Below are 9284 nucleotides of genomic sequence, written 5' to 3' on the forward strand. Positions count from 1 at the left end.
GCACACAGCAACGAAGAGGAAGCATATTTTCTTGTGATTCTTGTTTCGTTGTAACGTTCAATGCTAGTTTTCTTACTTTGAACCTATTTACTCTTGTGATGTACTCTGGTTTAATATAATTAGTTTAGTTATTATTTTCTTGTGTTTGTTTATCATGATTTCATATGAACCCATGATGACGATAAGTGCTATTATGGGCTAATCGTGATCGTGGGGTTGCAACGGATTTACTATGGAATTCTTTAGTTAATTGTTTAATACTTTAGTGTGTGATGATTGTATGATATCTAGTATTGGTTGTGCGTATTCGTCTTATGTGCGTCGCGAACATATAAGATAGGGTGTTAATCTCTTGTGAAGCGACGGTGGATCTTGAGATTTAGAACTTGCCATGCTAGCATAGGTTCATGTATGATGTGCATGATTAGTGGGTAACTCTAACAGTTTTATTCGCCCTGTGTAATCAAAAGGAATAACTTATGCTTAAATCGTTGTGTTGTCAATTTCTGTAGACATATAGGAATTCAACATAATTGATGCCTATTCAACTTCTATCTTAATTGTGGATGTTTGGTAGAATGGTATTAGTATAATGAAAGTTGGCTTTTATCAGTTTCGTGTTATTCGATTAATATCATCACCGTCACATGCTAAAGGTAATAACAATAACTATTGAAGGAAGTAGTAATGAAGTTGTGATCTCATGAGTGTTTTAATATTGTTAATTTGAAGTGATTAATTAAGTAGTTAATTGTAGTTAATATTTAGTCAACAATTCTAAGTGTTAGTGTCTTAACATTGAGAAGTAATCATACATTGGTGCATGAGTTTAATTAGACAATAATTAGTCTGAGTTTCTTTGGGAATGAACTAGAAAGTATTCTATATTACTTGCGAACGCGTATACTTGCGTGAATATTAGCGCGTGTTTTTGCCCTAACAAGTTTTTGGCGCCGCTGCCGGGGACTCGGCGTATTTGTTTAGTTTATTTACTTACCATCATTGGTCATTAGGACTCAGTGATTAGGACGTAGTTGTTACTTATTATTTCCAGTTGTGTTTCAGGTACTTTAGCGAGCGTTTATGCAAACTCGTTCTCGTACTCGCAAGAGGACTTTAGATACAGCTGAGGAGACAGACGAAGTTCTTGATATTCCGGAGAAGTTAGATTTTGAAGATTCGGATTCAGGAACTGAGCGGAAAGAACTAGTAATCATGGGTGATCGTATTGTTCAGGCTGATCCAGCTCTTATGGATTTTTCTCGGCCAAAAATTGATGACATTCAGTCAAGCATTCTTCATCCGGCTATTCAAGCTAACACCTTTGAAATCAAGCCGGGCACTATTCAGATGGTGCAGAATTCTGTTTCTTTTGGAGGAGCTGCGACTGAAGACCCCAACATGCACATAAGGAATTTTGTCGAGATCTGCAGCACTTTCAAGTATAATGGCGTGACTGATGAGGCTATCAAGCTTAGGCTTTTCCCATTCTCACTGAGGGACAAAGCTAAGGACTGGTTACATTCTGAACCAGCTGGGTCCATCACTACTTGGCAAGATCTTGCGCAAAAGTTTCTGGTGAGTTTTATCCGATGGCAAAGACTGCTGCTATGAGGAGTGCTCTTACTCAGTTTACGCAGCAACCTACAGAATCTATGTGCGAAGCTTGGGAACGCTACAAGGAAATGTTGAGGAAGTGTCCACATCATGGAATGCCCGATTTGATGTGATCACTGGTTTCTATAATGGTTTGGGGGCCCAATCTCGGCCCATGCTCGATGCAGCAGCTGGAGGCGCCTTATGGGCTAAAAGCTATACTGAGGCTTATAATCTTATCGAGACTATGGCTGCAAATGAGCATCAAAACCCAACTCAGAGGATGATGCCTGGGAAGGTAGCAGATATTCTGGAAGTCGATGCAGCCACCGCTATTGCAGCGCAGCTTCAAGCTCTGTCAATGAAGGTTGATTCTCTGGCTACATATGGAGTTAATCAAATAGCTATAGTTTGTGAGTTTTGTGCAGGTTCTCATGCTACGGATCAGTGTTCTCTTGTCAATGAATCTGTTCAGTATGTGAATAATTATCAGCGACAACAGCAACCTGTGCCAGCTACTTATCATCCTAATAACAGAAATCATCCAAATTTCAGCTGGGGTAATAATCAGAATGCTATTCAGCCACCATATCATCAAGGTGTGAGTAAACAGTTTAATCCACCTGGATTCCAGCAACCACAACAGTATGCTCAAAGGCAATCATATCCTCAACAGGGAAGTGCAGCTGCACCTACTAGTGCTGATTTTGAGGAACTTAAGCTGTTATGTAAGAGTCAGGCGGTTTCGATCAAGACCTTGGAAAACCAAATAGGTCAAATAGCCAATGCAGTGCTCAATCGTCAACCTGGCACTCTTCCCAGTGACACGGAAGTACCAGGCAGGAAGGAAGCTAAAGAGCAAGTCAAGGCTATTACCTTAAGGTCTGGAAACGTTGTTGATGCTGAAAAGGCAAAAGAAGGAGAAGCTGAAGTTAGAGATGAAGAAGCTAAGCAAAAGGAGAAAGCGGTGGAACCAAGGAAGACTACTGTTGAACACACTCTGCCTGAGGGTAATACAGGGGAGAAACAACTCTATCCTCCACAACCTTTTCCTAAGAGATTGCAGCAACAAAAGCTGGATAGACAGTTCGGTAAGTTTCTGGAGGTGTTCAAGAAACTTCACATCAATATACCTTTCGCTGAGGCTCTGGAGCAAATGCCTAGTTATGCTAAGTTTATGAAGAGTATTCTTTCAAGGAAGGTGAAACTGGATGACCTTGAGACCGTTGCTCTCACGGAAGAATGCAGCGCTGTTCTGCAGCAAAAGTTACCTCCAAAGCTGAAAGATCCAGGTAGCTTCACCATTCCTTGCACCATTGGCAAGTTGACTTTTGACAAGTGCCTTTGTGGTTTGGGAGCAAGCATCAATCTGATGCTGTTGTCGATCTTTAAAAAGTTGGATTTGCCTGATCCAAAAACCACATACATGTCTCTATAATTGGCTGATCGTTCTATTAGTTACCCAAGGGGCATAGTGGAGGATGTGCTAGTCAAGGTGGATAAGCTCTTCTTTCCTGCAGATTTTGTTATTCTGGATTTTGAGGAAGATAAGAAGATTCCCATAATCTTCGGAAGACCTTTCTTGGCTACTGGCCGTACCTTGATAGATGTGCAGAAAGGTGAACTTACTATGCGGGTACAAGATCAGGATGTGACCTTCAACGTATTTAAGGCAATGAAATTCCCTACAGAAGATGAGGAGTGCTTAAAAGTGGATGTGATTGATTCTGCGGTTACTTCGGAACTCGATCGCATGCTAATGTCTGATGCATTGGAAAAGACCTTAGTGGGGGATTTTGACAGTGATGATGAAGATGGCAATGAGCAATTACAATATCTGAATGCTTCTCCCTGGAAGCGAAAGCTGGACATGCCGTTTGAATCTCTTGGTACTTCTGACCTCAAGAATGCTGAAGGAAAGCTCAAACCATCAATAGAGGAAGCACCTACTTTGGAGCTCAAGCCATTACCTGAACACTTGAGGTATGCTTTTTTAGGTGATGCATCTACTTTACCTGTTATTATTGCATCTGACCTTTCAGGTAGTGAGGAAGACAAGTTCTTAAGGATTTTGATAGAATTCAAATCAGCTATTGAATGGACCATAGCAGACATCAAGGGGATCAGCCCTTCATATTGTATACATAAAATTCTGCTAGAGGAAGGTAGTAAGCCGACCGTTGAACAGCAGCGCAGACTTAATCCTATCATGAAGGAGGTGGTGCAGAAAGAAATTCTGTAATGGCTAGATGCAGGCATCATTTATCCTATTTCTGATAGTTCGTGGGTGAGCCCCGTACAATGTGTACCTAAGAAAGGAGGTATCACTGTGGTAGCAAATGAGAAGAATGAGCTCATCCCCACTCGAACAGTTACAAGATGGAGAGTATGCATGGATTATCGAAAGTTGAACAAAGCCACGAGGAAGGATCACTTCCCTCTTCCATTCATTGATCAGATGCTTGACAGGTTGGCTGGTCATGAGTATTATTGTCTGCTGGATGGCTATTCAGGGTATAATCAGATTTGTATTACACCAGAGGATCATGAAAATACTACCTTCACTTGTCCATTTGGCACGTTTGCTTTTCGCAGAGTTTCGTTTGGGTTATGTGGTGCCCCGACCACTTTTCAGAGATGTATGATGGCTATATTCTCTGACATGATTGGAAATAATGTCGAGGTGTTCATGGACGACTTCTCCGTCTTTGGACATTCATATGATGAATGTTTGAATAATCTTCGTGCCGTACTCAAAAGGTGCATGGAAACTAATTTGGTGCTCAATTGGGAGAAATGTCATTTTATGGTGCGTGAAGGCATTATTCTTGGGCATAAGGTCTCTAGCAAGGGTCTGGAGGTGGACAAGGCCAAGGTGGGAGTCATTGAAAATCTTCCACCACCTATTTCTGTGAAAGGAATCCGTAGTTTTCTTGGTCATGCGGGTTTTTATCGGCGATTCATCAAGGACTTTTCGAAGATATCTAAGCCGTTGTGCAATTTTCTTGAGAAAGATGTGCCTTTCAAATTTGATGATGAATGTTTGGCGGCATTCGAGACTCTCAAGAAGAGTTTAATCACTGCACCAGTTATTACAGCACCAGATTGGACAGAGCCATTTGAGATGATGTGTGATGCGAGTGATTATGCGGTAGGTGCAGTTCTGGGGCAGCGCAAGAATAATCTCTTTCATGTGGTCTACTATGCGAGTAAGACCTTAAATGGGGCCCAAATGAACTACACCACTACGGAGAAGGAGCTATTGGCTATAGTCTTTGGTTTCGAGAAATTTCGATCTTATCTGCTTGGGACTAAAGTAACAGTATTCACTGATCATGCGGCCATTCGCTATTTGGTTTCCTAGAAGGATTCGAAGCCGAGACTCATTCGTTGGGTGCTCTTACTTCAGGAATTTGAGTTAGAGATCAAGGATCGAAAAGGTACTGAGAATCAGGTAGCTGACCATCTCTCTAGGTTGGAGAATCCCGAGTCTACTTCACAAGATAGGACATTAATCAATGAATCTTTTCCGGATGAGCAGTTGTTCGCAGTTCAGGAGGAAGAGCCATGGTTTGTAGATATTGTAAACTATCTTGTCAGCAATATAATGCCTCCTAATTTGACTTCATCTCAAAAGAAGAAGTTTCTGCATGAGGTGAAGTGGTATATGTGGGATGAACCATATTTGTTTAGACAGGGAGCTGACCAGATCATCAGGAGATGTATCCCGTTCTGTGAGATGGAAGGGATATTACGAGACTGCCACTCCACAGTTTATGGTGGACATTATGGTGGTGAGAAGACGACAGCTCGTATTCTGCAAGCAGGTTTTTTCTGGCCTACTTTGTTTAAGGATGATCATCAGTTTGTTTTAAGGTGTGATCGTTGCCAAAGAGTGGGAAATTTGACGAGAAAGGATGAGATGCCTTTAAATGTGATGCTTGAAGTCGAGGTCTTTGATGTTTGGGGAATCGATTTCATAGGGCCTTTTGTCTCATCCTGCAATAATCAGTACATCTTGCTGGCAGTCGATTATGTCTCAAAATGGGTAGAAGTCAAAGCTTTACCGACAAATGATGCAAAGGCAGTGCTGAATTTTCTTCATAAGCAGATTTTCACAAGGTTTGGAACTCCTCGGGTAATCATAAGTGATGAAGGGTCGCATTTCTGCAACCGTAAGTTCACTTCTATGATGCAGCGTTATAATGTGAATCATCGAGTTGCTACTGCCTATCATCCGCAAACAAATGGTCAAGCGGAAGTGTCTAACAGAGAGATCAAGTGCATTCTAGAGAAGGTTGTTTGTCCGTCAAGGAAGGATTGGTCTTTAAAGCTCGATGAAGCTGTTTGGGCTTACAAAACAGCATACAAAACTCCACTTGGTATGTCTCCGTTTCAGTTGGTGTACGGTAAGGGATGTCATTTACCTGCGGAGCTTGAGCATAAGGCCTACTGGGCGTTGAAAAAGTTGAACCTGGATTTAGATGCAGCTGGTAAGAAAAGAATGCTTCAGCTTAATGAACTTGATTAATTTCGACTTCAAGCGTACGAGAATAACAAAATGTACAAGGAAAAGGTGAAGAGGTGGCACGATAGGAAGTTACATCCTAAGTTATTCATGCCGGGGAAACAAGTTCTCTTATTCAACTCTCGTCTCCGACTTTTTCCTGGGAAGTTGAAATCAAGATGGTTTGGACCTTTTATTGTCAAAACTGTGTTTCCACATGGAGCGGTGGAAATTTTTGAGAATAATCCGGACCAAGCATTCAAGGTTAATGGTCAGCGGTTGAAGCACTACTATAGGGACATGGCAAACCGAGAAGTGGTTAGTGCCATTTTATTGACTACTTGAGAAAGGTACGCAACGTCAAGCTAATGACGAAAAAGAAGCGCTTCGTGGGAGGCAACCTATGATTTGTTGTTACAGGAACCCTTAGAAGTTAATAACCTATCCAAAAACACAAAAAAATCAGAAAAACAGGACTGAATTTTTTTTTTCCAGTGACCCCCTGAGCGCCCGCTCAGCTCTGCTGAGCGACCGCTCAGGGGTCGGCTGCCAGAATTTTTTTTAGAGTTCATAAAAATACAAAAAAAAATCAGAAAATTAAAAAACCCATCACAACCCATAAACCCACGAATTCTTTTCCTATTACCCCATGATTTTATCCCTCAACCCCACTCCTAATCTAATTTAACCTAATCCACACCCTATATATACATACACCTATCCTACATATCTCCCATAAACTTTCTACACTCAAACTCTCTCCCAAACACAAAAACTCAGTTCTTAAACACTTTTATTCAAAATTTAATGGCACCCAAGAGAGCACGAACTATTGATAGCAGCAGCACAGTCCCTACTGCTGATTCATCGAGGGGTACTGCTGCAAGGCCTCGGTTGAATGACAGAGCTGCGGAGGAGGAGTACACTAGGCTTTTAGGGAAGCCGATTCTGAAGGAGAGAGGGTTTTTACCATCGGGGAGGGATGGTGAGTTGCTACCCATGATTGCAGAGAAGGGGTGGATAGCTTTTTGTGAGTCGCCCGAAGCAGTGCTGATGAGCGTGGTTTGCGAGTTCTATACGAACGCGAAGGCTGAAAATAATGGGTTTTCTGTGGTCCGAGGGCTGACGGTTGATTATCACCCAGCGGCGATTTGCCGTGTGATTGGGCAGCGAGAGAGGAAGCCCGAGGAGGAGAACTGGAATGAGAAGACTGCTGAGGATTTTGACTTGGATTTGATTTGTGCTACTCTCTGTAGGTCGGGCACAGTTTGGACCTTCAAGACCGGCACTAATGAGTATCGTCATTTCCCGGTGATCGCTATGAACAGGTATGCCCGTGCATGGAATGTATTTATTTATGCTAATATTTTGCCTTCTTCGCATGCACACGAGGTCACAGTTGAGAGAGCACAGTTGTTGTGGGGAATTCTAAATGAGGAGTACTACGTGGACCTTGGTGAGTTTATCTACCAAGGAATTCAGAAGTTTTTTAGGGGAGCTAAGCATATGAACATCCCTTATGCATCCACGGTTACGAAGCTTTGCCGAGCAGTAGGAGTGAACTGGCCGGCTCATGAGCAGTTGCAGTTGCCGGCCGCTCTGATTGATTCTGGGACTCTGAATGGGATGCAGGAGTGGACCGGTGGTGAGCCCGAGGAGCATGGGCTGGGTTATCGTCTTCCAGGAGGGCGTCCAGCAAGAGGTGCTACTATGGCTAGGCCTAGGCGTGATGAGGCTGGTTCTTCGAGAGCTCAGGAGGGTGCTGGGATGGCTGATACCCAGTATAGGAGGCTTTCATGGCGGATGGATGCCATGTACGAGACGCAGAGCAGGTTTGCTCAGGAGCTCACCCTTGCGTTAGGGACTGCTTTTCGGGGCCTTGGAGCTGATATCCGGTGGCCAGTTTTTGGTGAGGACTCTGCATACCTGCCTCCTGATACTCCACCCACTGAGGGTGATGATGATGATGACTCCGAGTAGGTATACCCTGAGTTCCTTTCTACTACCTTCACTGGGGACAGTGAAGATTTTAAGTTTGGGGGTGGTAGTTAAGGAATATTTTGTGTGTGTCATATAGCTGCATATTCATAATAGTTTAGTTCATATAGTTGCATAATTTTTGCCATATAGTTTTTTTTTATTTTATAGCTTTATTTGTTTATCATGTCATGTAGCTCATGCATATACCATGATCCCTTTTGTGATGATTTATCGACTGAATTGTGATATTGATGCAAGTGTAGTGATAGCATTAAAGTGATATTGAGTCGTGTAGGTTGATATGCATGTTAGAAGCACTTGTAGTTTCACTAAGTCTTAGAGAATGCTTAAGGGCTAGATTGTTGTTATGATCTGATTGTTTTCGAGGTTAATCTATTTATTATGCTTAGAATTCGATAATAGGTTCTTAGTGATAAAGGCATGAAAAAGAAAAAAAATAGAGTAAAAATGGAATTTGTTGCTAGTTGTGGCTAGGCGTCAAATGGCTAGTAGCCGGCTCGCATGTTATGCGAGTAGTCTAGGGTTGAGCAAGATGGAGCGAAACGTACTTGCTCAGAAATTTTAAAAAAAAAAGAGAAGAAAAGAAAAAAAAAATTCTGGTGTTTATGCATAATTGATCACGAGTGGGCTCTTTGGTATTCGAGTTATTTAGTTCTTAGGGGACTTTGTGCCTAGTGACCTAAGGCTTTTAGAGTCTGGGATCCGCTAACCTAACGCTCATTACATGGATACCATTGTAAGTCTTTTGTGGACCTCACTCATTGCACGGTCAAATAAGCATTATTGTCGTAAATAAAAAGCATGATTTCATAATAAGCTCCAAAATTCTTGTAGTGTTATATGTCGCTTTGTGCCTAGAATTTTTATTCTTTGTATAATCATGTGATTGCCTTGATCATAATTGAGTCATAATAATTGGTCTAGTTTCGAAGCATATCTGTTAAGCATCTACACATACCAAGTTTCTGGCTGTATGTTCGTTTGCATGAGTTTATTGATCTTTAGTCGCCTAACTGCATTTATTGAGATGTTGAAATTTGGTTGGTTTGTTCGTAGTAAGGGGGATCGCTGCATTTTCATATAGATTGCATTCATGCATGTTTTTATTTGTTTTTGAGTATGTGACGCTTGAGGACAAGCATCGATTTAAGTTTGGGGGTGTGATAAGTGGCATTTTATA

General features: G+C 41.9%; 1 non-coding gene across 1 annotated transcript; it reads right to left on the minus strand.

Moving 5' to 3' along the window:
- Window positions 1-1607: 1607 nt before the first annotated feature.
- LOC141715743 (small nucleolar RNA R71) lies at window positions 1608-1714 on the minus strand. The gene has a single exon (XR_012572494.1). It is a non-coding gene; the product is annotated as a small nucleolar RNA R71 (small nucleolar RNA).
- Between the last annotated feature and the right edge of the window lie 7570 nt (window positions 1715-9284).

Source organism: Apium graveolens, chromosome 3 (genome assembly GCF_009905375.1).
Source record: "Apium graveolens cultivar Ventura chromosome 3, ASM990537v1, whole genome shotgun sequence".
Taxonomy (NCBI): Eukaryota; Viridiplantae; Streptophyta; class Magnoliopsida; order Apiales; family Apiaceae; genus Apium; species Apium graveolens.